Source organism: Triturus cristatus, chromosome 5_1 (genome assembly GCF_964204655.1).
Source record: "Triturus cristatus chromosome 5_1, aTriCri1.1, whole genome shotgun sequence".
In the NCBI taxonomy this organism is placed as follows: domain Eukaryota; kingdom Metazoa; phylum Chordata; class Amphibia; order Caudata; family Salamandridae; genus Triturus; species Triturus cristatus.
Genome location: NC_140587.1, coordinates 629306429 through 629333150, shown reverse-complemented (window position 1 = coordinate 629333150; position 26722 = coordinate 629306429).

The following is a 26722-nucleotide window of genomic DNA, read 5'->3' as shown; positions in this document are numbered from 1 at the left end:
ATTGGTCCTTTGACACGAACTACAGATTTATTGCTTACTAAATCATGTCCAGAAAACCTGTTAGGTATCAAAACATTGAAAGCTCTAGGAGCTATAATATGTTGTTCTCCGGAAGGAGTAAGATTGTTTTTACGTGATTTCAAAGGGCACTATGTGTCCCGAGACATGGATCCCCGACTGCAGACTTTACCGACACATTTATGGGCACAAGGCCCTACAAATGTTGGTTGCATGAACATTACACCATATCGAGTCACACTAAAGGCAGGAGTGGTACTACCACGAATGCGACAATACAAGTTACCCCCAGATGCTGTAGTGGCTTTACTGCAAATCATTGACGAGCTTATTGGCCAAGGAGTGGTTGTGGAAACCGACTCCAATGTATGTAATTCCCCGATAATCCCGATTCTTAAATGAACTGATCCAAAAGCCCCGTCAGTATATCGATTGGTTATTGATCTGCGCGAATTAAATAAATGTATTGTACCACAATACCCCGTAGTTCCAGACATTTCTTCATTACTGACAGCCATTGATTCCGAAGCAACATTCTTTACTGTAATTGATCTCAAGAATGCCTTTTTCAGCGTCCCAATAGATCCGGAAAGCCAATACTTGTTCGGATTTAGTTTAAATGGACGAAGCTTTAAATTCACACGCGCACCTCAAGGATTCACAGAAAGCCCCAGCATCTATAGCCAAGCACTGAAACGAGAACTTGACAGTATCCACATGCCAGTCAACACTGCCCTGCTTCAATATGTCGATGATCTACTGATCACCGCCCGAAGCGAACCTGAATGTGAAAAAGCCTCACTGACGGTTTTACATTTTTTGGCCGAAAAGGGGCACAAGGTGTCCCCTTCTAAGCTGCAATTCTGTGTCCAGCGAGTTGTTTACCTTGGTCACTCGCTGTCCAAGGAGGGAAGGCAGCTTACACCCGACCGCATACAGTTAATTGATAACATGTCAGTACCCAAGACACAAAAGGAGGTGCGGGCTTTTATAGGCCTCACTTCATATTGTAGGCAGTGGATCCCTCAGTATGCATTTCTAGCAAAACCACTCATTCAGTTGACAACACAGGAGGCAGCCATATTGACTGTCCTCCCTTGGACTCAAGAACATACACACGCCTTTGAAAGTTTAAAGAAAGCTTTATGTCAAGCACCTGTCCTAGCAACACCATGTTACAGCAAACAGTTTACGCTCTTTGTTACAGAACGCGAAGGTACTGCTTTGTCAGTACTCACACAGGAACAAGCAGGATCACACAAACCATGTGCTTATTTTTCTAGTACATTAGATCCCGTAGCTCAGGCTCTGCCTGCGTGCCTGAAATCAGTGGCAGCGACAGCTTTAGCAATCAGACAAAGCGATGCCATAGTGTTAGGACATCCATTGACAGTACAAGTACCACACGCAGTAGAGGTTCTCTTGAACCGCACACAAACACAACACTTGACTATAGCGAGACTCACTGGTTACGAATTAACATTGTTTCAGCCACACATAGAAATCAGACGTTGTAGTACATTGAATCCTGCCACTCTTTTGCCAGTAAACGGAACAGACCCATTAGCACATGATTGTATTGAAGTTATTACTATCACGACGAAACCCAGACAAGACTTGACAGACGTCCCATTGACAGATTCAGACCTGACGTTGTATGTAGATGGTTCATGTATGAGAACAAGTACAGGAGAGCTAGTGGCCGCGTATGCAGTCACAACAGACACTGAAGTCATTGAAACAAATCGTATTAATACCTTGTCAGCTCAAGCAGCAGAGCTCATCGCTCTGACACAAGCCTGTATTCAAGCCACAAATAAGAAAGTCAACATATACACAGATTCACGTTATGCATTCGGAGTCGTCCATGACTTCGGCGTGCTGTGGCGAGAGAGAGGTTATTTAACTTCTCACGGTGCCCACATTCAGCACGGACCCCTCATTCATGCCCTATTAGATGCAATACATCTACCCGCTGCAATATCAATTATGAAATGTAAAGCTCATACGAAAGTTACTGATATCATTTCCCAAGGCAATGATCTAGCTGACAAAACAGCTAAACAGACTGCTCAAACTCACACATCTGACATGACAAAGACAATAGTTCCGACACCAACACATTGCATGATGGTTAAGGATCCCGCTCTTGACGTAATTGACATACAGACACATGCTACACCAGAAGAAATAAAGAAATGGACTGAATTAGGAGGGATCCAAACTGATCAGGGATGGATGACGAAGGACAAATCTATATGGTTTCTTCCCGACTCAATGGTCCAAGTTATCATAAATACAATACATAGTCCTGCCCACTTAGGAGAAAAAGCTATGCTAGACAGCATTCAACACATTTGGTTCAACAAACATTTACGAGCAGCAGCTAAACAAAAAGTCCGTACCTGTATGATCTGTTGTCAGTTTAACCCAGGTAAAAGCATTCCCGTAGAACAGGGTGGATTTCAGCCTCCTGATCACCCTTTTGAAGTCCTCCAGATGGATTATATCCAGATGGAACGATGTCGAGGATTCAAATACGTTCTTGTAGTTGTTTGCGCTCTTTCCCGTTGGACAGAGGCTTACCCGGTTTCAGATTACACTGCCCCGACTACTGCCAAACAGTTAGTTCGAGAATTCTTCCCACGGTACGGTTTACCACGTGCTGTCTACTCAGATAACGGCCAGCCGTTCTCATCCGAACTAATGAAATACGTTTCACTTTTGTTAGGTTATCAATGGAGATTTCACTGTGTCCGACACCCCGAGGCAGCAGGTCTCGTGGAACGACATAATCAAACTCTGAAAATTAGATTGTCCAAAATATGTAGAGAGAAAGGTGTCGACTGGGTAGTAGCCCTACCAGTTGCACTCTTTTACATGAGAATGGTAGCGCACTCTCGAACAGGGCTATCCCCTTATGAGGTGATCTTCGGTAGACCACCAAATATGTGGGGGACGCCTATACCTCGTAAAATAACTGACGTTGACTGTAATATGCTGACAGATTACCTGGCTTCCTTGATGTCTGCACTACAATCTTGTCGTTCACAGGTAGCTGCAGCTTTTCCCGACAACACCGAGGTGAAACCCCATGACGTGGTTCCTGGTGACCTGGTGTTAGTGCGGAATTTTGACCGGAAGTCTCAGCTGGATCCTAGGTGGAGATCGCCTCAAATCGTACTGTTAACCACGAGGACAGCCGTGAAGATCGAAGGTCGAAAAGGCTGGATACATTCAAGTCATATCAAGAAATTTCATGGACTACCATCCGATATAGAGACTAAACCCTGTATTTCCTCAAAGACAGACTCAAAGCTTCCTTTGGTTGAACAAAATAACTCAGAACAATATAGACTAAAACTACGGTCCAACAAGTCAGACAATTTGATTGTTTAAGTCCTCTCCAAGGTGAATCGGTTGAATTTGTCTCTGACATGTATCCTCTGGACCGGAATAGAGAAGGAGATAATCAAACCCAGTTGAAAAAACATGCGTACTGTAAATCACTGCGTAGTCATTGTACAGTGACGTTATTAATTTTGTTTTTCTTATGTCTTTTAATAATAGCTGCAAGTATATTGTTGCACATATATTATCCTATTTCTAAACATGTTTATAATGTTACTGCTGAACATTCTTTTAGTGAATTTCCCCGTATGAGTTGTCATATAGATTTGCGCTGCGCAATAACACTTTTATTAGTATGTTACATCATTCCCATCAGGCTAGCAATGCTACAAATTGTTGGATATGTGGCCGACTCCCTCCCTATCAGAACTATAATGGAATTTTGCCTCTCTTTCCATATCCGTTCACACACAATGGCTCCTGTGGAGCATGGTTTAGTTTAATTAATTCCCTAGATTCGGATTCCGCAGTTTATCAAGACAACTGGGTTTGGGGAAACCTGAACTTAGTCTTGCTTAAAGCCTGTTACCCTGACAAAGAGGGACTTCCCAAAGGAACAGGAACTGATCTAGAAAATGAAGTATATGGATTAGGTAATTTCACGCTTAATCTCATGATCCTGAATGTTGAATCTGAAGCTGCACCAATTTTGCCCGCTATGTCAGTATTTCCAGTTAAAGGTGAACTGTGTATAAGAAAGAATGGCTCCATACACATGGGCCATAGTAAATGCATCACTGTAATAGAATTCAGTGATCAAGGCAAGTCTACATTTAGAGCTTCTCGCCATTCCTACTTTGTATGTGGTCAGACTGCATATATACGTCTGCCTCTAGATTGGGATGGTACCTGCTACATTGGATTCCTTTTGCCACCTGTTTTCCTAGCTCCTCCTGATTATCATAGAAATACTCATTTAGTACACAATAGAGAACGGAGAGATCTCCCAATAGTCGATTACACTGAGACAGCATGGGAAAAATACACAGATTTCAATAAAGGTCTCTTTCCCTATATAGGTACAGTTACCAATAGTAAGCTGATACGTAGATTAACCAGAACCCTTGAAGCAGTAGTGAACGAAACTATTTCCGCCTTAGGCAATTTAACAGAAGAGCAGTCTGCTATGCGGATTGTTGTGCTTCAAAATCGTCTTGTCCTTGACGTCATCCTGGCCGATAGGGGCGGAGCTTGTAGGGTCATCGGATCAAGCTGTTGCATTTTCATACCAGAAAATTCGCCATCTGTATATAAAGCCATAACTCGCCTTCATAAGATTGTAAGCCAGATACACCAGAATCCAGGCACCTGGACTTGGTCCGGTTGGTTTTGGAGTGTATTATCTACCTTTGGATGGAGGGTCCTATCCTTCCTAGGTATTGGCTTTCTCATACTATTCAGTTGCTGTTTATGCCTCCAATGTGGACCAGCGATCTGTGGTCTGTGTGCCACATCGTGTATTCCACCACCAAGATTTCATTCATCCCGGAAGAACAAAGAAGAGCAAATGATGCTATATGAACAGATCAACGGATTGATGAAGATTGATATCTCTTAAGGGCAAGTAGGGGACAAGGAGGGAATGTGGAAATATGGATTTTTATGGTCAGTTATGTCCCCTATCTTGGACCCCAACGGTTTCATGTATAAATCATAAGTACATGTATGTTTCCTCCAGTTCCAGTTATGAAGACGCAAACACATGTGCGTCCACCGTCAACATGTCCTCTTTCAGACCCGCCATGAATGGGCCGGATACTCTATTCCTAAGTATGAAAGGCCACCGGCTTTATATGGTTCACTTCCCACATTTCTTACAGTCCAGGCGAGTAGGCCCTGATTCTGCCATCAAGCCTTTTCTGCCTTCTGCCTCTGAAAGCTCCAGTCTGAGCTCGCATCTGTATCCATGAACTTTGTCCTACTCCCTGTGCGGCTAACGGTGCCTGACTCCAGCCTGTTGCTTGCCAAAAACTGTATTTCACCTTCAAGATTATCTGCTCTGCTCCGCTCTTCACCCAATGCATTCCTGTCTAGTAGTTTAAGTAAACATTCTTTCAGCTACCGAGCAAAGGGCCCGGCTTCTCTGTCTTCATGCAAGTAATTCATAGCCCTATTACTATGGAAGATTTCTGCCCTCGCATCTAGTGTAGACACTTAGACGCTTGTACACGCACTAACGGTCAGTATAGTCAGTATAGAATAAGATTCTATCCTAAGAGACCTTTCTTTTTGGATAACACAGTTCTTTAAACATAGGATATTAGATATGATTTGGGATTAGGTTGACATAACCCCAGACTTCTGTCTCCACATGTAGAGCTAAATGTCAAGTCCCCTTCACCCCCTAGTTGCACGTCAATCACACGTCATGCTGCTGCGCGCGCATCTCTGCCAAGTATTTCTGCTGACATTGCGAAATTCTTCCGTGGAACCACCCATTTAACCACCCATTTCTGACATCATATCCAATGACGTTCTTTAAGTTACGCCCAGTTACACCTATTTTAGTTACGCATGTATGTTCTTATCTTTATTATCAACTGTTACGCCTCCTGCATCTGTTTCACTGTAATGCCTATTGTATAAAAATGATTACTTGTCAATAAAGTTGTTCCTTCACTTCCTGAACCTTCGTGGTGATGGAATATGGAGACCATCGATTCGAATCGATTTTGGAATAAAGCCCGTTCCGAACCTCTCATACCACGGATTCTGCCTCTTATTTTAATGAGCTATTATTATAGATTTTCCGCATCAAATTAAGTCCCGGTAATTAAATTATTTACCACAGTATTTTGGCTAATAGTTCATGTAATTCCCTAGAGAGAAACATGCAAGATCCATAAAATTCTTGAATGACCTGTCCGCGCAAACAACCTTGAGGGCGTCCCACTCAATGCCTGTATGTGTAGCTGTCCCCTCATTGGTTTGAAAGTATGACGTTATAGATTGCAATATAGTGGTGCTCACAGCAGGGTCACGAACTGCCTTCAGGGGGAGGCGCCAGGTTGGTATATTAGGTCTGGATGTGCCCCAGGTTAGTTGAAATTGTAAGGGGCTGTGGTCCGACAGTGTGTGGGCTAAGTACTCAGCATGGGTTACCTGAGCCAAAGCCGATTTTGCTCAGTAAATAACATCTATTCATGTGTACAGGTCATAGAGCTTAGAGTAGTGTGAGTATGTTTGATCTGTGGTGTGTTATGCGCATTTCATCTGGGTAGCCCAGGCTGACATGTGGTATGCCCAATAGCCTGTGCCCCAGGAAGTGGAGGATGAGATCCATCCGAGACTAAGTTGGGGGCACCATTGTATTCGCCCCCCCAGTAGGTGGGTACCGACAGGTCTCTGAGAAGTGCTGGGGCTAATGTCTGTAGGAAAGTGGATTGTCCTGAATTAGGTGCACTCAGTGACAACAGTGTCCTTGGGAGGCCATCATGAGAACCCTCCAATATCACACATCAACCCTGGAGGTCGACTCGTGTTTGTGGTGTCTGTAGTGGGATCCCTGGAGCCACCCAAATCAAGAAAAAACCAAAGGAAATGATGGACTGAGTGTTGAACATTGCAAGCACTCACCCCCAGTCAACTGATCTGGGTTTAATCCATCACCTTTCTTTAGCCCACTCTGCCACCCCAGTTCAGACATGGCCATATGCAAATCAGTCTGACCCTGTGCCTCATGGGAACAGTCCAGCCCGAACTGCCAAGCCATGTCTTCCCTGGACCGGAAACAAGCTTCCTAGGACCGGTTTCTGGCATTTCAGCCGTCTTCAGCCAGGCTTGTTTGAATCCAGTGGCAAAGTGAGCAAGGGACTCACGTCTGAGCATACCCTGCCAACTTATGGCGAACAAAGCAAAAACCAAAGGAAATGATGGACGGAGTGTTGAACATTGCAAGCACTCACCCCCAGTCAACTGATCTGGGTTTAATCCATCACCGTTCTTTAGCCCACTCTGCCACCCCAGTTCAGACATGGCCATATGCAAATCAGTCTGACCCTGTGCCTCATGGGAACAGTCCAGCCCGAACTGCCAAGCCATGTCTTCCTTGGACCGGAAACAAGCTTCCTAGGACCGGTTTCTGGCATTTCAGCCGTCTTCAGCCGGGCTTGCTTGAATCCAGTGGCAAAGTGAGCAATGTTCAACACTCCGTCCATCATTTCCTTTGGTTTTTGCCACCCAAATCAAGACACCTCTGGCATAGCCAGAGTAGGTTGTGCCAATTACCGTGCCTCTTCATCGCTTGCTCAGTGATTTTAGTGTTTGTTGCGTGAGATGAGTCTCTTGTTATAAAGCTATGGATATTTTGTGCCTGCACAAGTATTGATAATAACCTTTCTGTCGTTTAATACAGCCGGCCAGTCCGCGCACATTCCAAGTCAACAATAAATAATTATTCCCCGGCATTTATACAATTACTATTGAGGTACAGGAGAGAAAGGGGAAGAAAGTTACACAATTGTGGATAAAAATACAAATTTGAGGGGGGGGCCTAGCTCATGGCAGTGTAAGACGTGCTGGGAACGAGCTCCCGCCAGAGCCCTACATCCGAGAATTATCTTGCAGTAACTCAGTACTGATTTCGCACCAAACAGACCCCCTGTGAAGCGGACAACCCCTGCTGACCTGTGGGGGCTCCAGTAACCGTAGTCAAGGAGAGACAAAGGAGTTATCCTGTCCGTAGTGGTGTGGAAGATGAACCCAAGATGGCGGACGGAGCTGTTCTGAGCGCAGGGTGAGCGCTCTCCGTGATGCTGGGGAAGACGGAGAGGGCTTGGCGATCTCGATCCAGTGAGCTACCCTCAGAGGAGACCAGGAGACCAGAGCATGAGTCCCCCAGCCTCCCTCTGGGTGGTGCGGCGCTGCGCTGTGCTGCAGAGGCCCAGGCTGAGGCCTGTGACGAGGGGCCGTAGAAGCTGTTCCTGGAGGTGCTGCCAAAGACCAAAAGACTCTGCACACCAGGGGACAGCTACGAGGTGACAGTCCTGTCTGCCCTAAACACCGATTGAGTAACAGGAGGTGAGGAAAGGGGCGCGTGCAAAGACCGTGATGCCCGGTGAAAATGGTACATGAGGGGGAGAGCTTGGGCCTCCTCCCCAACCTCTTGCTGAGGTGCACTCGACATTTTAGATGGGTGTATCTGCGAGCAGTCTACAAGGAAAGGCCCATGCGGCGATGGCGGAAGATCTCCCTCTTTCCCCCTCCTGAGCGGGACAAGTCAGCATGCCCCAGAACCACACACAGACTGCGGGTAATTGTGGGAGGGTGCCCGGTGGCAGTGTTGGCCCGCTGGAGCGGGAGTTGGATGTGGGGGGTGTGGGGGAAACCCACTGGCAACCACAAACCCGGTGACTGCTGTGCAGATGAGTGCCGCTGTTTTGTGTCTCCTCCCTCCCCCTGAGACACTCCGAGAGCCAGGAGACCTTCAGTGCCATAGATTGATGGTGCCTGGAAGCTGAAGCCCGGATGAGTGCGGCCAGTTAACACTGAAACATAGGGAAGACACAGTGGACCTGGGGAGCTGGAGAGGAGTGGGTCCTAGAACCAGTGCACTTGAATGGAAAGCCGGGAACTGTGATCCGAAGCGCTGATGAAGATACCACGGGGTCCCTTCCGTAACTCTGCTTCTCCTCTCCCTCCTCCCCCTTTTTTGGTCCCGGATACCGATGAAGCAGGCCATATCTTTGCTTACTCCTGGCCTGGATGGGAGAGGGGGCATAGATTGAAGAAGCCTCACCCCTGTAGGTGAGACACAGGTCAGTGCGATGACCAAAGATAAGGATCCGAAACCCCCTAGGCAGGGGAAGATGGATAAATATACTAAAGTGCTCCCTGCACAGGCTGCAGCGACGGAAAAGGCGCACTCATCATCTGACACGGCTTTACTCCTACAGGCTATACAAAGCTCCAAGGAGGCTCTGGAGGGGAGGATTGGAGAGGTCAGCACCGAGGTTTCGCTGCTCAGACAGGATGTCCGCAAAGTATCTGAGAGGGTGATGGAGGCCGAGACCCAGGTATCGGAGGTGGAGGACGCAGGGAAAGACCTCCAAAAGGGGATGAGAGACATGCGAAGGGCAGCATCAGCCATGCTATGGAGAATCGATGATGCCGAAAACTGGGCCCGAAGGAACAACCTCCGCTTTGTGGGGTTCCCGGAAGGGACGGAGGGTACTGATGCGGTGGCATTCCTGACGAAGTGGCTGAAGTACCTCATCCCGGCGGAACGATTCTCCCAGTGCTTCATAATAGAATTTGCACACCGCACACAGTGCCAAACCCCCTCCTGGAGCTCCGTCCAGACCTATCATTGCAAGACTGTTGAACTTTTTAGATAGAGTCATGATACTCCGGGAAATGCGCCAAAAGGTGGAAGTCAGGTACGAGAATCTCACAATTATGATTTTTACGGATTACAGTCTGGAGGTTCAAAAGCAGTGCCGCACCTTTGATTCCATTAAAGTGAAGCTGCGGGCCCTCCAACTCCAGTATATGCACTCCAGTATATGCTCCTGTATTGGCGAAACTAAAGGTTCTTTTCCAGGGGAGCGCTCACTTTTTCCAAACCCCAGAAGAAGCTTGGGCATGGATCGAGGAATGACCAGTGCCTCGACCCCAAGGGGGAATCACAACTGGGCAATGCTGGGCCACAGAGCAGACCCGTGGAAGAGAGGACTCCTAGACAGCTGAGCTGAAGCTGAACCCGGAGACTGGGTAAAGGGACCCCATATGCCCGGCGGAAACCTAAATCTGCTCAGCGCAGCCCGGACAAAAATAGACACGACCAATCACAATCCAACACTGAAAGGGCTCGGATGAGGGGTTATCCTAATCAACAAACAGATTCGAATGGTCCTCTGGAGCGGACTCTGGACATCCTTTAGAGAAGGCAATTCTGGTTCTCGAGCAAGACGAAGAGGCTGGTAGACCTGCAGAGGACGCTCCTCCTTCAGAGATCGAACTGAACGAACTGAGTGCTGCAACTTGAACTCCGGCGGGAGGACATCGCCTATCAGCACTGACTCCCCCCAATGTTTTGAAGCGACTCGAGCTTCAAACAGTGACTACCTTGGACATCTGAGCAGTAAATTGTAAGAGTTGGGAGTTTGCGGTTTCTAATTGGGGTGGGGGGACGACAGACAGACCGGCTCTTGCCTGCCAAGAGCCACCTCGAGAGGGGGCAGATGGGTATGGGGAGGGTGGGAAGTAGGGTGGGAGAGGATGGGCCTTTGCACAGTTGGGGTTTAAACATTTACATTTTATTTGGTTGAGCGCAATGACTGCCATAGCAGGACAATTCCACAGATTGAGAAGTAAGGGAGAGATGAGTTCCCACCTACCTCTGGATATTGAGGAAGGGACCATAATGCTACCAGATGTAAGATGACCCATAAACCTCACCTAACGGTTCTGACTTGGAACGTCAACATGCTGGGGGACAAGATCAAAAGAGGGCTAGTGTCTCAGCACATCAAGAGATTGCACCCAGATATTGTAATGCTTCAAGAGACACACCTTAAAGGCACGCAGTGTGGATTTATAGGCCGCGGGGCCTACACAGTCCTATCTCACTCAGGGTTTACATCTAGGGCAAGAGGTGTGGCCATCGTGATTAAAAAGAATATTCCCTTCCAAACTTCGTGCCTCTGGCACAATCCTTTAGGCAGTTATGTGGGAGTAATGGGACAATAGGAAAGGATCAAGACTACGCTTATTTGTGTATATGCACCAACCGGATTACAAGTGCCCCCATGACTAAAGTGATGGATATCCTACTTGAAACACCCTCCACCTTAGATATTGTGTGTGGTGATTTTAACGATGTCATGGACCCAACACTGGACCGCATGGGGGAGGGGAGTAGATACAGTCTTAGTACACCACTGAGGAGGTTCTCTACAACGATGGGACTGACAGATGTCTGGAGGGAGACACACCCCAGCGATAGACTATTCCCCTTCTCCTCCGGGGCCCATGACACCCACTCTAAGTTAGACTACATATTTATCCCTAAAGGGGAGTTACAGGACGTATGACGTGCAGAATATACGGCTAGGGGTCTGTCAGATCATTCCCCGCTGCTGGTTGAGATGGGTCTGAGAGACCGGGTAGGAACACGTACCTGGAGACTGAGCCCATGGGACTTAAAAAAAACAAAATATCAAAGGGCATCCGAGCCGATACTGAGGTCTACTTCCTAGAAAACAAAGACTCGGTCGCGTCCGGGGTGGCGGTCTGGGAGGCATATAAGACAGTACTGCGGGATAGAGCCCAAAGCCGCATAGCCTGGGAGAGGAAAGATAGAGACAAAAACATGGTAACATTGGAACATAAAATACAGGAACTGGATAGACAAATCTTCCAAAACAGGGACCCCAAGTTGACACATAGAGTGATAACCCTCCAAATGGAATATAAAGAACTGGCTATGGATCATGCCAAGCAAATGCATTTGGCAACATTGCATCGGCTCTATGAGGTGGGGGATATAGCCGGGAAGCTCTTCGCCTGGATTAGTAGAAGGGAGAATCAAGATAGATGGGTGAGGGAGGTGAAAGATCTCGGAGGCGCCACTCAGTCGATGAATGTGGGGGTTGCAAATGCTTTCGCGGAATACTATAGGGACCTGTACTGTGCGTGAACCTCCAAATCACAGACAGAGTTGCAGGAGTATCTGGCAGCCATCCCCACACCGGAGCTGGGTGAGGAGGAGGCTCGGGGTCTAGAGGAGGATATGTCACTGGCAGAGGTCCAAGCGGCTGTGACGAAGCTCCACCCTGGGAAAACCCCTGGTACCAATGGGTTGCCTGCAGAATTGTATTGATGCTATACCACCATCCTGGGCCCTCATCTTCTCCGACTCTTTACAGACTCTCACAAGGAGGGTGTTCTGCCGCCAGACCTGAGAATGGCCACCATTGTGGTCATACACAAGGCAGACAAGCCCCGTGACCACTGTGGTTCTTACAGACCCATTTCATTGCTGAACCTGGAAGTTAAAATCCTGACCACCATCTTGGCGACACTGTTGGGGATGATCACAGAACTGATCCATGGGGACCAGTCTGGACACAAGCTGGGCAGGTCTACCCACCTGAACCTTAGGCGCACGCACACTGGCTTATGAAGGTGAGGCACAGGGAGGATCTGCAGGTTTTCCTAGCATTATACGCTAGGAAGGCATTTGACGCTGTGGATTGGTCATTCCTGGGGGCCACTTTGGTCAGGTTCGGGTTTGGGCTGAAATTTCGTAGCTGGGTGATACTTCTATATAACCAACCAATGGCAACGGTGCATGTCAACGGTCAACACTCGACACCCTTACCTATTGAGAGAGGGACGCGACAGGGCTGCCCCCTGTCACCTCTTCTTTTTGCGCTCATCCTCAAGTCCTTGGCTTGTACTATTAGACAGAACCCTTCCATCTGTGGATTCGGTGCCTCCCGCATGGGTTCGGAGAAGAGAAAATTTTGCTCTACGCCGCCGATATATTGCTATATATTACCAAACCTGAAGAGTCCATACCGGCTCTCTTCGACACGATCACGGAGTACAGGAGCTACTCGGGCTACAAGACCAACTGGAACAAGTCCACACTCTACTGCCCGACAGCCGCACAAGTGGATTGCCCCTTACCCAGGGAGTTAAGAGTGGTGCAGGAGGGATTGAAATACCTGGGTATCTTCGTTACTCCACACCCAGAGCTGTGCAGGATGGAAAACCATGGAACAGATAATTCAGTGCAGACGTGGAGAGGTGGAAAGATCTCCCCCTTTCCCTGCTAGGTTGGGCAGCACTTTTTAAAATGATCACCTTGCCCCAACTTTAATATGCCCTGTAAAACTTGTATCATCCCCTCCCCAAGTCTATCTTTGTGGAAATAGCTAGCAAAGTACGAACACTCTTGTGGCAAGGGGGACACCCGAGAATATCGCTTAGGATGCTGCAACGCAATCCATATAATGGATGGATAGCACTTGCCGACATAGAGGCTTACTATTGGGCATCTCACCTGGTACCCATAAATGAATGGACACATAAACATGGAGACCATCCCACATATTGCCTGGAGAGAGAGGAAATGTTGCCGCACACATACCTGCACTACCTATGCGGTGGAAGGGTAGTTCCCACTTATTGCCAGCGACTCAGGTGACCTTGACAGCATGGGAGAGGGTGACCAAGACTATGGGGTGGACTGGGAAAATCACGAAGAGCACACCGCTATGGGAGGGAGTGCGGTTTCGGGAGCTACGCAGGCTTAAGGGGTTTGGGACCTGGTATATAGTGGGTGATATCCTTGAACTAGGAAAACTCAAAACATGGGCCAAACTCAAACAGGAATACGACATGCACAATTCCCAATTCCTTAGATATGCACAATTGCGCCATGCCTGGCAGACAGAGAGCCTCCCCTGTGATCAGCTCCCAGAATATGCACCCCTGGAAGGCAGACTCTTGCAGGAAGAACTGACACACAAAGTGAGTTCCTTCACATATGAGACCATTAATAACAACATACCCGATGGACTGGTGAGACTCCGGACACAGTGGGAGAGGGAAGTAGGGCTTATGGAAGACATAGATTGGGAGGGGGCATTAATGCACCCCAGAGAAGTCGTCATAAAAGCGAGACTTCACTTTATTCAACTTAAAATACTGCACCGAATTTACTACGACAGGGACAGGCTACATAGGATGAGAAGGGCGGAATCACCATCCTGTTTAATCTGTGCCGCGACCAGGGGGGATTTTTTCCATACAGTATGGTTATGTCCAGAGATACAGTTATACTGGCAGCAAGTAATTGAACTGTTGGGAGCAGTCCTAGGGGTGCTCTGCCGGTGGATCCTAAGTTTGTACTACTGGGGATACCAAGTGAAGGGCACATCACCAGAATGCAACTAACTCTTGCCTCCCTGGGGTTGGTGGTGGCCAAACAGGTTATAGCCAGAAAATGGGGGGTAGTTGACTGACCCATTATCCAGGAATGGACGAATGGGATGGATTTATATATGACGGCTGAACACACCACATACCATAGTAGAGGATGCCCCAAAAAATTTCGTAGGATCTGGGGTCCGTGGAGACAATACTTTGGACTTGAAATAGTAGGTGACACACAACAACCCAATACTCAGACCACACAAGGGACCTTGCCATGACGACCGAGTGCAAAGATCTGGGCGCCCTTCATTGCGTCTCACTCATTACTATTCCTGGGTTTGAGGCGACAGGAACAGAACGATAAGACACTGGTGGCAAATCTTACCTTGATTAGATTGAGGGGGAGGGGGACAGATGGCCCCGATAATAATGATATTTTCTGTATTTTGCTGCTATTGATCCCTGCAGTTGTATTACGTGGCACCCGTCTTGCTTTGTTTCATTGGAAAATAAAAATACATTTATAAAAAAAAACAATACAAATTTGAACTCCCCCGTACATCTTGAGTTTGATTGGCATATGAATGACAATTCTATTAACTTGCACAATACGTGGTCGTCTGGCATGGACAGGCACCCAAAAGCAAATAATAAACCAAACGCCCATCCCCAGGCCTAATCGCCAACGGGCAAAAGGCCATATGCACTTATATGCAAACATATTAAACTTAATAGAAAGAAATGCAAAATCTCGAAACTCAAGATAAGTCTATGATAGTCACTTATCGTGTGTAGGGGTGGGCGGAATTTGCAAAATTCACTTTTGCAAATTATCACGAAAATGTGAAAAATCTCCACAAACACACGGAAATATCGCGAAGATGCGGAAGTTTTTTTCCCGCCCGTTCGCGGTATTTTCTGCGTGGTCGCGGCTCGCCAACGTACCCGTGCGGTTGCTCACGGCGTGGCCATCTTGTTTTCACTTGTCTCGCGGTGCATGATCGCGAGAAGAAAGACGTGATCGCGCGACGAATGACGTTACTGCGGACACGAACTGTCACGAGACAGCACAAATGGCTACCAACAATCCAACATCTCGTGGAAAACGCGACCGAATCGGGAAAACTTGTCGGCGAACGCGGGGATTCAGGTAAGGCGATCGCGCACACGCGAGAATGTATTATTTTACAGCGCGAGCAAGCAAAAAATTTCCGGTAAATTGCGGATTGCGGAAATATTGATATTTTCGTGCTGTCCGTGGAACGCGAAAATGTAAAATTATCGCAATTTCCGCGAGCAGAATGGAGTTTTAGCCCCGGCCTAATCGTGTGTGGGCATGTTATATCTTGTTCCTCATCACCATGTTCTCTTTGGCCGCCGTAGTAGGACGTTCGTGGATGAGCCGGACAGAGACTGTGGGTAGTAGATAGTAGTCAACAGCAAGTTCTCACCTACATAGAGTTTTTCTCTAGCCTCTACAATATGTCACCTGTAAATCCCATGGCTGCAGTTGATTAGCCCAGTTCATCCGAGGTTTGCGGTGTCACGGTGGGACCATCACCCATCATCATTAATTGCTGTGAGTTAGAAAGGGCATGTTCCTGTTCTGGTGTAGCCTCTGTTTCTGAGTCTGAGTGTGGAGGGGAGGTAGGAGCGCCATGTTTCTCCGCTTGCTTAAGAGCTTGTTCTTTTTCCCTTGCTGCTTGAGCTTTTGTAGGGTGCTGTCCTTGGCCCAGGCCACGGCATCCACGATGCGTGGTCTTTTTCCATTGCCGATGTAGCCTTTGGAGCTGGCGCCATGTCATTTTGTTCTATCTAGATCCAGGCGTCCTCAGGGGAGTGGCAGAAGACCGCTTTACCTTCATGTTGTATGCGCAGAGAGGAGGCAGAATATTTCAGCGCATACTTTATTTCATGCTCACAAAGACATCGTTTGACTTCCATGAAGGAGGACCTGCGACTCTGCACCGATAACGTGTAGTCCGGGTAAATGTGCACCTCTGCGTTTTCAATTGCCCATGGGCCACGGGCTCTCGTGACTTGTAGAATGTGGTCCCAATCGCGGTAATTGAAAATGCGTGCAACTACCGGTCTGGGGGGATTGCCCGGTCGAGGGGGTCCCCAGGAACTCTATGGGCACACTCTAAAGAAAAGAACTTGGAGTGCTTACCCTGAAGGATACCTTCTGAGAACCAGGTTTCCAGGTACAGTTCCATACTTTGTCCTTCAAGGCATTCCAGCAGTCCCACCAAGTGCACATTATTCCTGCATGATCTGCCCTCCTGGTCGTCGGTACGGTACTTGAGGTATTCCACCTCTTCTTGTAGTGTTTTGATTTGGGCTGCTGATGATGACACAGAAGGCCTAACAGAGGCTATTGTCATTTCTACGTCCTCCACTCTGTCCTTCAATTTCTTATAGTCCTCACATAGGAATCCTAGCTCGGCACACAGCGTGTTTATTTTGGGGGCTAGAGTGGATTTAATGTCCATTACCACCGCCATAAATTCGTCAAAGCGGTGTGAAAGGTCTGCTTGAGGTATGGACTGTCCTGTTGATGACTATTCAGAGCCCTGAGTGCCAGATGGTGGGCCTTGCCTATCATTGGTGTGTGGCTGCTGTTTGTCTGTTCTCGGTTTACCCATCATGCTGATGGCGATGCTCTGCAGGTTCCAGGAAGAAAAGAGAGAGGTAATCGTCGAGAACCGGATGCCCATGCAGCACTGTGGTGCGCTCAATTAGACAGGACAATGATGTTGTTGTGTAATTTGCCCAATCTGCACCCATTGTCAATGCTAGGTTGCATTGGAGGGCTCAGGTCACCTCGCCTCAAAATCAAACTACAGCACTATGCGATGGTGCAAATATCGTTTGTTGCAATCCGGGGCAGGAGAGGCTATGAACTCAGTATTAGCAATGGAGCGTTGGGTGCAAACTGCGTCTTGGTGGGGCAGAGTAGGAGTGCCAGTACCTACCTGTGCTGTTCGCTGGAGACGCTACCAGATGCAGTCCTAAAGGCAGGCCGCTTCGTAGTGGGTTGCAATGCAATCCCAGGTAATGGTCCATGCCGGTCATAGTGCTCTCTTTAGCGTGGGTAGGCCTTCCTGGCCTAGTGGCACTGGTGAGTTGCGTTTGACTGTAGTAGATTGCAGGTCGCAGTATAGTGCCAGGTAATGGCCCATGCCAGGCCCAGTGTAGTCTGAGGCGTGTTCGAGCCTCCCAGGCCTCGTGGAGCCGGTAGATTATAGGAGGCTGCAGAGAAGTACCGCCGCGTGGGAGGCCCAGTCCCACATGCAGGTGCCAGATAGTAAGTCCTGGAGTGAAGGGGCCTTTGTGAGCGCTTAGGCGCAGATCGGCCTGCCTGATGTGATCGACAGTCCCTTCTCCGGAATGCGACAGGGGTGCTCCCCGGTGCCGGATTTGCATTGGAGCGCCCGGCTGGGCCGTGTCACGTGCTGCCTAGCTCTGAATACTGCCTGTAGTTCTGTGGTGGCTGGCAGAGGACGCAGTCTGCACCGGTATAAGCGCTCCACAGTCATCCGCCTCTCCACTTTATTCCGGGGGAAGGGCCGCAATTCTCAGGACCCAGACTGCCGCGTCTGCACCGCACCACCCCGTGGCGATGGTGGAGTCCGGGGGGTGCAGAGCTATCGCGGGTCTTCTGGGGGTCAACTACCGCTGGTCTTGTAAGCTGCTGGCGATCTTATGCCGGCTTGGAACAGAATTCTTGGCAGTTCGATGCAGAGCGAGCTGTGAGAGCGTCCGCTCACGTCGCCATCTTGGACATGCCCCCCTTATTTACACACTTTTCCTATAAAATTGCCAATGAAAATCGAGATAGAGTAGAGGGAAAGAAGATCTAGCAACAGGTTTAAGGGGAGTTTGCTGCTTGTATGTATTTTAATACAAATGTGGGCATGTTGTGATTTTTTTAACTTGCATTTCACCCATGCACCCTGACATCTGATCTCTCTGTCCCTTATGGTAAGCCAAGCACAGCAAATTGCATAGCCGTGAACAATTTCCTAAATCATCTACTTTCACCTGTAAAGATCCGATTATCTTGAAACTGCAGATTTCTACTAAACCTGATGTTATCATACTGGACTAGAAAGACCCTCCATCAAGGACTAAACCTCACTCTCAAATCATAATCAGTTGTTCTTAAATGCCTCATAGGGGTTATTTGTTTCTCAAAATTCTATCTAGTCACAATTTTTTTTTTGCTGGCATCCTTTTGGGATATTGAAATCAGAATAAAGTACATCAAAGGCTACAATAATGATACCAGCAAAAGTCATATTCTTTTATCTATTTCGCAAAGCCAAATGATCAGATGAGAGACTTACTAAATGGGTTAGACAACACCATTTCTAGAGATTGTTTACTGTAGACCTGTTATAGAAGCCATGAATGATTTTAATAACCATAAAAAGTTGTGATGTTCTTCACTTAATTCACAGAAATTTGGTAATTGAAGTGTAGTCCTAAATTTGCAGATTGGTGGTAAGAGTTACTACAGTTGTAACAAATGAAACAGTATATACAAAACATACAAGGACTGAATATTTGACTTGAAGACAGTTGATGTTCACTTTCTAAATATTTGGATAGTACCCTTTAATCACTTTGTTTTATTATCGTCAATTATGATTTTGCCGTGCATATCTTGTGAGTGGGCAAGTTTAATTTTTAAACAACTTTCAATAAGTTTTACTTAGGACAGTGCTATCTTAACTGTAATGTTCTAAGCCCTCATAAGTAAATGACAAATGTATTCCAGATATTAAATTACAGAAACAAAGTGATGTATGCAGGCTTACAAAAGAAATTTCCTACATCACAGAAAATGGAATGGCATTTGAAAAGCCTCGATTACATGATTCATAAGGTGGCACCTTAAAGATAGAAACGTTAATCATCATTTGTAATTTAAATAAACTTGCCTCTATTGACGTTATTCCATTCAGGGTTTCGCTCCTCTAACAATCCTAGAACCGACACTTTGGGATCTGTGAAAAAGAACATAACATCATCAGCAAACAAGACAGCTGTAAACTGGCCTGCATTTGTGTGTAATCCCCTGATATATCTATTTGACATATCTTTCTGAATGAATGATTTGATCAAGAGGATAGAGACCATATAGGGATAATGGTCACGTTGCTGGACCAATTTGGTATAATAAAACCTGCCGCAACGCTAAAACAAGCTTATTGACTTCCATTAAGGCCGGTATGGGAAGTGAGGTAATCAGGGCCAAGAGATCTGCTTACAAAATTTTAATTAGTAACGCAAAAAAAGAATGGGAACACCAAAAATGGGAAACCCTCTCTGCATCACCCTCCCCAAGTCTATCTTTGTGGAAATAGCTAGCAAAGTACGAACACTCTTGTGGCAAGGGGGACACCCGAGAATATCGCTTAGGATGCTGCAACGCAATCCATATAATGGATGGATAGCACTTGCCGACATAGAGGCTTACTATTGGGCATCTCACCTGGTACCCATAAATGAATGGACACATAAACATGGAGACCATCCCACATATTGCCTGGAGAGAGAGGAAATGTTGCCGCACACATACCTGCACTACCTATGCGGTGGAAGGGTAGTTCCCACTTATTGCCAGCGACTCAGGTGACCTTGACAGCATGGGAGAGGGTGACCAAGACTATGGGGTGGACTGGGAAAATCACGAAGAGCACACCGCTATGGGAGGGAGTGCGGTTTCGGGAGCTACGCAGGCTTAAGGGGTTTTGGACCTGGTATATAGTGGGTGATATCCTTGAACTAGGAAAACTCAAAACATGGGCCAAACTCAAACAGGAATACGACATGCACAATTCCCAATTCCTTAGATATGCACAATTGCGCCATGCCTGGCAGACAGAGAGCCTCCCCTGTGATCAGCTCCCAGAATATGCACCCCTGGAAGGCAGACTCTTGCAGGAAGAACTGACACACAAAGTGAGTTCCTTCACATATGAGACCATTAATAACAACATACCCGATGGACTGGTGAGACTCCGGACACAGTGGGAGAGGGAAGTAGGGCTTATGGAAGACATAGATTGGGAGGGGGCATTAATGCACCCCAGAGAAGTCGTCATAAAAGCGAGACTTCACTTTATTCAACTTAAAATACTGCACCGAATTTACTACGACAGGGACAGGCTACATAGGATGAGAAGGGCGGAATCACCATCCTGTTTAATCGGTGCCGCGACCAGGGGGGATTTTTTCCATACAGTATGGTTATGTCCAGAGATACAGTTATACTGGCAGCAAGTAATTGAACTGTTGGGAGCAGTCCTAGGGGTGCTCTGCCGGTGGATCCTAAGTTTGTACTACTGGGGATACCAAGTGAAGGGCACATCACCAGAATGCAACTAACTCTTGCCTCCCTGGGGTTGGTGGTGGCCAAACAGGTTATAGCCAGAAAATGGGGGGTAGTTGACTGACCCATTATCCAGGAATGGACGAATGGGATGGATTTATATATGACGGCTGAACACACCACATACCATAGTAGAGGATGCCCCAAAAAATTTCGTAGGATCTGGGGTCTGTGGAGACAATACTTTGGACTTGAAATAGTAGGTGACACACAACAACCCAATACTCAGACCACACAAGGGACCTTGCCATGACGACCGAGTGCAAAGATCTGGGCGCCCTTCATTGCGTCTCACTCATTACTATTCCTGGGTTTGAGGCGACAGGAACAGAACGATAAGACACTGGTGGCAAATCTTACCTTGATTAGATTGAGGGGGAGGGGGACAGATGGCCCCGATAATAATGATATTTTCTGTATTTTGCTGCTATTGATCCCTGCAGTTGTATTACGTGGCACCCGTCTTGCTTTGTTTCATTGGAAAATAAAAATACATTTATAAAAAAAAACAATACAAATTTGAACTCCCCCGTACATCTTGAGTTTGATTGGCATATGAATGACAATTCTATTAACTTGCACAATACGTGGTCGTCTGGCATGGACAGGCACCCAAAAGCAAATAATAAACCAAACGCCCATCCCCAGGCCTAATCGCCAACGGGCAAAAGGCCATATGCACTTATATGCAAACATATTAAACTTAATAGAAAGAAATGCAAAATCTCGAAACTCAAGATAAGTCTATGATAGTCACTTATCGTGTGTAGGGGTGGGCGGAATTTGCAAAATTCACTTTTGCAAATTATCACGAAAATGTGAAAAATCTCCACAAACACACGGAAATATCGCGAAGATGCGGAAGTTTTTTTCCCGCCCGTTCGCGGTATTTTCTGCGTGGTCGCGGCTCGCCAACGTACCCGTGCGGTTGCTCACGGCGTGGCCATCTTGTTTTCACTTGTCTCGCGGTGCATGATCGCGAGAAGAAAGACGTGATCGCGCGACGAATGACGTTACTGCGGACACGAACTGTCACGAGACAGCACAAATGGCTACCAACAATCCAACATCTCGTGGAAAACGCGACCGAATCGGGAAAACTTGTCGGCGAACGCGGGGATTCAGGTAAGGCGATCGCGCACACGCGAGAATGTATTATTTTACAGCGCGAGCAAGCAAAAAATTTCCGGTAAATTGCGGATTGCGGAAATTTTGATATTTTCGTGCTGTCCGTGGAACGCGAAAATGTAAAATTATCGCAATTTCCGCGAGCAGAACGGAGTTTTAGCCCCGGCCTAATCGTGTGTGGGCATGTTATATCTTGTTCCTCATCACCATGTTCTCTTTGGCCGCCGTAGTAGGACGTTCGTGGATGAGCCGGACAGAGACTGTGGGTAGTAGATAGTAGTCAACAGCAAGTTCTCACCTACATAGAGTTTTTCTCTAGCCTCTACAATATGTCACCTGTAAATCCCATGGCTGCAGTTGATTAGCCCAGTTCATCCGAGGTTTGCGGTGTCACGGTGGGACCATCACCCATCATCATTAATTGCTGTGAGTTAGAAAGGGCATGTTCCTGTTCTGGTGTAGCCTCTGTTTCTGAGTCTGAGTGTGGAGGGGAGGTAGGAGCGCCATGTTTCTCCACTTGCTTAAGAGCTTGTTCTTTTTCCCTTGCTGCTTGAGCTTTTGTAGGGCGCTGTCCTTGGCCCAGGCCACGGCATCCACGATGCGTGGTCTTTTTCCATTGCCGATGTAGCCTTTGGAGCTGGCGCCATGTCATTTTGTTCTATCTAGATCCAGGCGTCCTCAGGGGAGTGGCAGAAGACCGCTTTACCTTCATGTTGTATGCGCAGAGAGGAGGCAGAATATTTCAGCGCATACTTTATTTCATGCTCACAAAGACATTGTTTGACTTCCATGAAGGAGGACCTGCGACTCTGCACCGATAACGTGTAGTCCGGGTAAATGTGCACCTCTGCGTTTTCAATTGCCCATGGGCCACGGGCTCTCGTGACTTGTAGAATGTGGTCCCAATCGCGGTAATTGAAAATGCGTGCAACTACCGGTCTGGGGGGATTGCCCGGTCGAGGGGGTCCCCAGGAACTCTATGGGCACACTCTAAAGAAAAGAACTTGGAGTGCTTACCCTGAAGGATACCTTCTGAGAACCAGGTTTCCAGGTACAGTTCCATACTTTGTCCTTCAAAGCATTCCAGCAGTCCCACCAAGTGCACATTATTCCTGCATGATCTGCCCTCCTGGTCGTCGGTACGGTACTTGAGGTATTCCACCTCTTCTTGTAGTGTTTTGATTTGGGCTGCTGATGATGACACAGAAGGCCTAACAGAGGCTATTGTCATTTCTACGTCCTCCACTCTGTCCTTCAATTTCTTATAGTCCTCACATAGGAATCCTAGCTCGGCACACAGCGTGTTTATTTTGGGGGCTAGAGTGGATTTAATGTCCATTACCACCGCCATAAGTTCGTCAAAGCGGTGTGAAAGGTCTGCTTGAGGTATGGACTGTCCTGTTGATGACTATTCAGAGCCCTGAGTGCCAGATGGTGGGCCTTGCCTATCATTGGTGTGTGGCTGCTGTTTGTCTGTTCTCGGTTTACCCATCATGCTGATGGCGATGCTCTGCAGGTTCCAGGAAGAAAAGAGAGAGGTAATCGTCGAGAACCGGATGCCCATGCAGCACTGTGGTGCGCTCAATTAGACAGGACAATGATGTTGTTGTGTAATTTGCCCAATCTGCACCCATTGTCAATGCTAGGTTGCATTGGAGGGCTCAGGTCACCTCGCCTCAAAATCAAACTACAGCACTATGCGATGGTGCAAATATCGTTTGTTGCAATCCGGGGCAGGAGAGGCTATGAACTCAGTATTAGCAATGGAGCGTTGGGTGCAAACTGCGTCTTGGTGGGGCAGAGTAGGAGTGCCAGTACCTACCTGTGCTGTTCGCTGGAGACGCTACCAGATGCAGTCCTAAAGGCAGGCCGCTTCGTAGTGGGTTGCAATGCAATCCCAGGTAATGGTCCATGCCGGTCATAGTGCTCTCTTTAGCGTGGGTAGGCCTTCCTGGCCTAGTGGCACTGGTGAGTTGCGTTTGACTGTAGTAGATTGCAGGTCGCAGTATAGTGCCAGGTAATGGCCCATGCCAGGCCCAGTGTAGTCTGAGGCGTGTTCGAGCCTCCCAGGCCTCGTGGAGCCGGTAGATTATAGGAGGCTGCAGAGAAGTACCGCCGCGTGGGAGGCCCAGTCCCACATGCAGGTGCCAGATAGTAAGTCCTGGAGTGAAGGGGCCTTTGTGAGCGCTTAGGCGCAGATCGGCCTGCCTGATGTGATCGACAGTCCCTTCTCCGGAATGCGACAGGGGTGCTCCCCGGTGCCGGATTTGCATTGGAGCGCCCGGCTGGGCCGTGTTTCACGGGCTGCCTAGCTCTGAATACTGCCTGTAGTTCTGTGGTGGCTGGCAGAGGACGCAGTCTGCACTGGTATAAGCCATCCACAGTCATCCGCCTCTCCACTTTATTCCGGGGGAAGGGCCGCAATTCTCAGGACCCAGACTGCCGCGTCTGCACCGCACCACCCCGTGGCGATGGTGGAGTCCGGGGGGTGCAGAGCTATCGCGGGTCTTCTGGGGGTCAACTACCGCTGGTCTTGTAAGCTGCTGGCGATCTTATGCCGGCTTGGAACAGAATTCTTGGCAGTTCGATGCAGAGCGAGCTGTGAGAGCGTCCGCTCACGTCGCCATCTTGGACATGCCCCCCTTATTTACACACTTTTCCTATAAAATTGCCAATGAAAATCGAGATAGAGTAGAGGGAAAGAAGATCTAGCAACAGGTTTAAGGGGAGTTTGCTGCTTGTATGTATTTTAATACAAATGTGGGCATGTTGTGATTTTTTTAACTTGCATTTCACCCATGCACCCTGACATCTGATCTCTCTGTCCCTTATGGTAAGCCAAGCACAGCAAATTGCATAGCCGTGAACAATTTCCTAAATCATCTACTTTCACCTGTAAAGATCCGATTATCTTGAAACTGCAGATTTCTACTAAACCTGATGTTATCATACTGGACTAGAAAAACCCTCCATCAAGGACTAAACCTCACTCTCAAATCATAATCAGTTGTTCTTAAATGCCTCATAGGGGTTATTTGTTTCTCAAAATTCTATCTAGTCACAATTTTTTTTTTGCTGGCATCCTTTTGGGATATTGAAATCAGAATAAAGTACATCAAAGGCTACAATAATGATACCAGCAAAAGTCATATTCTTTTATCTATTTCGCAAAGCCAAATGATCAGATGAGAGACTTACTAAATGGGTTAGACAACACCATTTCTAGAGATTGTTTACTGTAGACCTGTTATAGAAGCCATGAATGATTTTAATAACCATAAAAAGTTGTGATGTTCTTCACTTAATTCACAGAAATTTGGTAATTGAAGTGTAGTCCTAAATTTGCAGATTGGTGGTAAGAGTTACTACAGTTGTAACAAATGAAACAGTATATACAAAACATACAAGGACTGAATATTTGACTTGAAGACAGTTGATGTTCACTTTCTAAATATTTGGATAGTACCCTTTAATCACTTTGTTTTATTATCGTCAATTATGATTTTGCCGTGCATATCTTGTGAGTGGGCAAGTTTAATTTTTAAACAACTTTCAATAAGTTTTACTTAGGACAGTGCTATCTTAACTGTAATGTTTTAAGCCCTCATAAGTAAATGACAAATGTATTCCAGATATTAAATTACAGAAACAAAGTGATGTATGCAGGCTTACAAAAGAAATTTCCTACATCACAGAAAATGGAATGGCATTTGAAAAGCCTCGATTACATGATTCATAAGGTGGCACCTTAAAGATAGAAACGTTAATCATCATTTGTAATTTAAATAAACTTGCCTCTATTGACGTTATTCCATTCAGGGTTTCGCTCCTCTAACAATCCTAGAACCGACACTTTGGGATCTGTGAAAAAGAACATAACATCATCAGCAAACAAGACAGCTGTAAACTGGCCTGCATTTGTGTGTAATCCCCTGATATATCTATTTGACATATCTTTCTGAATGAATGATTTGATCAAGAGGATAGAGACCATATAGGGATAATGGTCACGTTGCTGGACCAATTTGGTATAATAAAACCTGCCGCAACGCTAAAACAAGCTTATTGACTTCCATTAAGGCCGGTATGGGAAGTGAGGTAATCAGGGCCAAGAGATCTGCTTACAAAATTTTAATTAGTAACGCAAAAAAAGAATGGGAACACCAAAAATGGGAAACCCTCTCTGCATCACTTGCCATGGGTGACTCACGTAAATTTTGGCGAATAGTGAATACTGGTTCGATGGAACTGGCCACAGCACTGGAACCGAATATTTCAGCCAGTGTATGGTCAGACCATTTTCAATCGCTATACCAATTACCAGCTGGGGAATTGGCCGCTTCTCCCCTACCATTGGCTGAAGAACCCATAGAAATGCCTTTGTTCACAATCAAGGAGGTTAGAGTGGTCATTGTTGGACTGGCATCAGGCAAGGCTCCTGGTTTGGATGGTCTTCCGGGTGACCTTTTCAAGCAGGAGCCGGATATTTGGACACCCTATCTTGCCCTACTATTTAATTGCATTTTGGGTGGCATGGAAGTCCCTTCCTCTTGGCTGGGCGCAGAGATCGTCCCCATATACAAAAAGGTTTCTCCTCTGCTCCCAGCCAACTACAGACCGATTAGTCTCATAGACTTCCCCCCAAAATTCTTCAGGTCTGGATAGATGAACACAATATACTGAACCCCTTCCAAGCAGGCTTCAGGAGGGGTGTTTCAACGGTGGATCAAATCTTCCGTTTGAACCTCCTTTATTGGAAGTCGGTAACAATCGAGGGGGGTAGCCTATACACAATATTTGTAGACTTGCGAGCGGCATTCGATTTAGTCCCTAGGGACAAACTCTGGGCTGTCTTGACAGCCCTGGGGGCCCCCGCTGATC